Consider the following 6139-nt stretch of genomic DNA (forward strand, 5'->3'; position numbering starts at 1 on the left):
AAAAAAAAGTTTTCCACCGGAGTACCCCTATAATCTCCCATTTGAAACTATTCGCTGTTGATTGTACTGTGGTGGTTGTTTTGTGGAAATTTGTTAGTTTACAGTTAGAGCAGGTTCCATAGCGATTAAATCCTTTAATGGCAAACCATGTACTGTGACTCTGTGTAGATGCGAGTATTATGCTTTAAAACCTCTTTCACTAACTCAGTAGCAAAAGAATATATATAAGTAGATATATAGAAAAAAAAACTTTAAAAACGTAAGCATGATGTAGCCAAACATGCTACCATGCCTTATAAACCAATCAGAATGCAGGATATGTTATATACCGTATATACTCGAGTATTAGCTGTTCCGAATATAAGCCGAGGCCCCTAATGTCACCCCAAAAACCTAGGAAAAGTTATTGACTCGACTATAAGCCTAGGGTGGAAAATACATCATCCCCCCTGTCATCATCCAGACCCCCTTTCATTAACACCCCTGTCATCATCATCCCCGTCATTATCACCCTCATCATCATCACCCTGTCATTATCAACCCGTCTTCATCCCCCTGGCCGTCATCACCGCCTGTCAATCCCTTCGTCATCATCCAGACCCCCCTTTTGTTTTCTACTCACCTCCCCAGTTGTGGAAGGGTGAGCTGGTGCGGGCCGTCCATCTTCGGCCATCTATGCTGCAGGGACCGTGCGGTGGGGAGGGTTAGTCATTCCGGGCTGTCCATCTTCACCAGGAGGCCCTCTTCTCCGGTCCGGCCACGGACCAGTGACGTTGCCTTGATGACAACCCGCAGGGACGTCCGTGTGCAGCAGACGTCCGTGACGTCCCTGCGCATGAACGTCCCTGCACGGTGGAGTCAATGCAACGTCACTACCGTAGTCTGGGGCCGGCCCGGAGCGCAGAAGAGGACCTCCCGGTGAAGATGGATAGCCCGGAAGGACTAACCCTCCCCGCCGAACGGTCCTGCAGCATAGATGGCCGAAGATGGAGAGCCTGGCCCATCCCCTCACAGCTAAGCCAGAAGCGTGTTTTGTTCACTCGAGTATAAGCTGAGGGGGGCGTTTTCAGCACGAAAAATCGTGCTGAAAAACTCGGCTTATACTCGAGTATATACGGTAAGTGACAGTTGATATCCTATCTTCCTTCTTCTTTTGCTGCTCAGCAGTAATATTAGATGAGTACGTATTGTTTTCCTATGTATATTCAATATAATACTATATATATTTTATATTTTTGCTTTTTCCCTTCTATAATAACATTTTCTTGTTTCCTTTCATTATATATATATATATTATTTTTTATAGATAATTTCATTTCCATATATTTTTTCTTATTTTTCATATTATCTTTCAAAATCACGTATATATATATATATATATTCCATATATATATTTCTCTTTTGCTTTTTCCCTTACTTTCCCCTCTATGTACTCCGTTACATGCCTGGTATGTTTTCCGATTATTAAATCCAGTTTATTCACTCATATTCTTTAATTATATTTCCTAATACCTTACTAACATTACATCTCGTTCACTTCTATTACTCTCAGCCGCCTTCGGAATCTTCCCGGCTTCCCGTCTCCTTCAGCTTCATCTTCTCTTTTCTAACTGCGTCATCACCACCATTTTACTTCACAAATCCCAAAGTGTCGCGATACTTGGCAGAGTGGTCATCACCTGACGTTGGGCGGCAACCCTGTCAGTGAGACGGTTCCTGTCAGTGACGCAGCACATCTCCTATCACTGCTCTGGCATTGGTAATATAGTCAAAGTTTGACTAATTTGTTAATACTTAATAACTTTCTTGCTGACCTGTCCTATACTACCATCTTGTGGCCAAATTAGATAACTGCTTTTCTAAATACAATTTAATACAGATTCACCATTTAATTGAAATACCTACTGTATTGTTAGCTGACATAATGACTGTATTGTCAGCTTATATCCTACATATTATATATTTATTTATTTTATATATTTATTCATTATTGTCTGTTTTACTAATTCCAAATGGATTTTCCGTACGAATCCAGGAATATTTCAAGGGAGATATATCCCAGTCATTAAACACTGATATGGCTAGTCATGATCACATTCAAAATATAGTGGACGATTCTGTGGCGCGCACGCTCTCTCCACTCCACTGTCCAATCTGCGGTCACAGTACTCCAAGACAGTATTTCTAAATCTATATCCTAAGCATTATCTCGCCCTTCTACTTCTAACCCTAAAACTCCTTCAGACCATTATTGCTCTCATGAGACCTCAGTTTCCAAACCGGCCAAGGGTTTCAACGTTCCTAAAAAAGCAATATCTAAAAGACATCATACCACAGACGGCAATGTTCCCCCAAAGAAACATTTAAAAGGGGTTCGCCAAGACAATGTTACAGATGACAGACCTAATGTAAGGTCAACTTGATTGTGTTTCCCAAACAAACATTTTACCCTCTACCCGAGAGGAAGAACAATTAAAAAGGGCTCCAAAAACCGCTAAGTGGCAAAAAACGAATTCCTTCACTGAACCTGACTCAGACGAATCTACAAATTCAGGATGATGTCATGGACAATTTCGAATATCTCTCACAAGAGAGTAGCGAACCTATTGATGACCCTGATCTACAGGAAGATACTGTTGTTATTGACTCGGATCCTACTTATTTTGATCCGTCCCTAATTCGTCACCCACGGTCCGGTGAATGGCTCTAGATAAATAAATAAAACTCTAGATAAATCCACCCATAATAAGTTGAAGGCGGAATGTCCAGGACCTACCCTTGATCCCATTTTGAATAAGTTCCTAATGAAAACGGGGGGAAAATCACAAAAAAGGGATTGACAGGAGCTTTAAAGCCTGTCAAGATAAATTACTTGATATATCAGGCCCCTTGTCTAAAATTCTAGACTTGGTTGAGGAATCCTCTGCCTCCTCCAAACCTGTGGACAGAGAGATATTACAGGGTTGGGCACAACGTGCAGTATGTTTTCTGGGAAACTCTAACACTGCCCTATCTACTGAGTGTAAAAGATCAATGAAAATTGACCCTAACTTACCAGCCTTGCCACTAATGATCCCACTCATCCCACTGAAGGCATGTTATTTGGGGGAGATTTTATTCACCAGATGGGGAAATACGTAGGTCTTTTCTCCTCAATTAATAAGGCACAGACCTCTTTAACCCCTTAAGGACTCAGTGTTTTTGCATTTTCATTTTTTTTCATCACCTTCTAAAAATCATAATGTTTTCAATTTTGCACATAAAATTCCATATGATGGCTTATTTTTTGTGCCACCAATTCTACTTTGCAGTGACATTAGTAATTTTACCGGAAAAAAAATTAATTGTTCGACAAAATTGAAGAAACAATTTCATTTTGTAACTTTTGTGGGCTTCTGTTTCTATGCAGTACATTTTTCAGTAAAAATTACACCTTATCTTTATTCTGTAGGTCCATACGGTTAAAAATGATACCCTACTTATATAGGTTTGATTTTGTCGTACTTCTGAAAAAAATCATAACTACATGCAGGAAAATTTATATGTTAAAAATTCTCATATTCAGACCCCTATAACTTTTTTTTTTCCGCGTACGGGCCGGTATGAGGGCTCATTTTTTGGTACCATTTTTGTATTGATCGAACTTTTTGATCGCTTTTTATAAATGTTTTCATAATACAAAAAGTGACCAAAATACGCTATTTTGGACTTTGACATTTTTTTGCGCATACGCCATTGACCATGTGGTTTAATTAACAATATATTATTATAGTTTGGACATTTCCGCACGCGGCGATACCACATATGTTTATTTTTATTTACACAGTTTTTTTTTTTGTTTTTTTTTTTATGGGAAAAGGGGGGTGATTCAAACTATTAGGGAAGGGGTTAAATGACCTTTATTAATTTTTTTTTTTTTTTGCAGTGTTATAGCTCCCATAGGGGGCTATAACACTGCAGACACTGATCTTTTACACTGATCACTGCAGAGCCATAGCTTTGCATAGATCAGCATTATAGGGGGTTGAATGCTCAAGCCTGTAGCTCAGGCTTGGAGCAATCAAATGCCGATCGGACACGACGGAGCAAGATAAGGGGACCTCCGCTCGCGTCCTAGCTGATCGGGACATCGCGATTTTATCGCGATAGTCCCGATCAGCCAGACTGAGCTGCTGGGAAGCTTTTACTTTCGTTTTAGACGCGGCGATCAACTTTGATCGCCGCGTCTAAAGGGTTAATAGCGCTCGGCACAACGATCGGTGCTGCACGCTATTAGCCCAGGGTCCCGGTTATCATAAGCCGCTGGGACCGACTCGGTATGATGTGGGGTAACGGCATGACCCCGTTTAAAATACTGGGACCGGGCGCAGGGCATACAGGTACTCCCTGCGTCCTTAAGAGGTTAAAAGAGGTATTTTCCAACAGTGTTACTGTCACGATTCGGCTAGCTGGATGTGGATCCACTGTGTCAGCGAGGGATTGGCGTGCACCGTGTCGGTGGACCGGTTCTAAGATGCTACTGGTATTCACCAGAGCCCGCCGCACAGCGGCATGGTCTTGCTGCGGCGGTAGCAACCAGGTCGTATCCACCGGCAACGGCTCAACCTCGCTGACTGCTGAGAAGGCATGGGACAGAAGGACTAGGCAGAGGCAAGGTCAGACGTAGCAGAAGGTCGGGGCAGGCGGCAAGGTTCGTAGTCAAATGGAATAGCAGAAGGTCTGGAACACAGGCTTTGGACAACACTAAACGCTTTCACTGGCACAAGGCAACAAGATCCGGCAAGGAAGTGCAGGGGAAGTGAGGTAATATAGCCAGGGAGCAGGTGGAAGCTAATTGGGCCAGGCACCAATCATTGGTGCACTGGCCCTTTAAATCTTAGAGAGCTGGCGCGCGCGCGCCCTAAGGAGCGGAGCCGCGCGCGCCAGGACATGACAGCCGGGGGCCGGGACAGGTGAGTGACTTGGGATGCGATTCGCGAGCGGCACAAGGCAACAAGATCCAGCAAGGAAGTGCAGGGGAAGTGAGGTAATATAGCCAGGGAGCAGGTGGAAGCTAATTAGGCTAATTGGGCCAGGCACCAATCATTGGTGCACTGGCCCTTTAAATCTCAGAGAGCTGGCGCGCGCGCGCCCTAAGGAGCGGAGCCGCGCGCGCCAGGACATGACAGCCGGGGGCCGGGACAGGTGAGTGACTTGGGATGCGATTCGCGAGCGGGCGCGTCCCGCTATGCGAATCGCATCCCCGCCGGCAATGTCAGTGCAGCGCTCCCGGTCAGCGGGTCTGACCGGGGCGCTGCAGAGAGAGGAACGCCGCGAGCGCTCCGGGGAGGAGCAGGGACCCGGGGCGCTCGGCGTAACAGTACCCCCCCCCCCCTTTAGGTCTCCCCCTTTTTTTGTCCGGCAATAGCTTCACGTGGGACGAGGACACTGGGAGCGATTGTAGGGTTTCCTCATCAAATGCAGGCAGTTCAGCAGGAGTGGGAATGGGGAGGGAGGGCAGAGGGTGAAGTTTGGCATGGGGCAGAGTGTTACCAGGACAGGGGCTATGAGGAGGCAAAGCATAGTCCTGATAGGCTTTGGGGAGACCAGGTGTAGGAGGAGGCACCGAGGCTTGCCTGACGGGACTGGGAGGAGACGTGAGGCATTTCTTGCGGCAAGCAGGGCCCCAATTCTTGATCTCCCCGGTGGTCCAGTCAAGGGTGGGAGAATGATGCTGGAGCCATGGCAGACCGAGGAGGACTTCAGAGGTGCAGTTGGGAAGGACGAACAATTCAATCTTTTCGTGATGGGGTCCAATGCACATTAAGAGGGGTTCTGTGCGGTAACGCACGGTGCAATCCAATTTATCTCCGTTGACCAAGGAAATGTAGAGCGGCTTGACGAGACGGGTCACCGGGATGCAGAACTTATTCACCAAAGAGTCCAGAATAACATTTCCAGAGGCACCAGAGTCCAAGCAGGCCACGGCTGAGAGTGAGGAGTTGGCAGAAGGAGAAATCCGCACGGGCACCGTGAGACGTGGAGAAGCAGACTTCGTACCAAGAGACGCCACACCCACGTGAGCTGGGTGCGTGCGTGCGTTTCCCAGACGTGGAGGACGAATAGGGCAATCCACCAAGAAATGTTCGGTACTGGTGCA

The sequence above is a fragment of the Hyla sarda genome, chromosome 6 (genome assembly GCF_029499605.1).
Source record: "Hyla sarda isolate aHylSar1 chromosome 6, aHylSar1.hap1, whole genome shotgun sequence".
Taxonomy (NCBI): Eukaryota; Metazoa; Chordata; class Amphibia; order Anura; family Hylidae; genus Hyla; species Hyla sarda.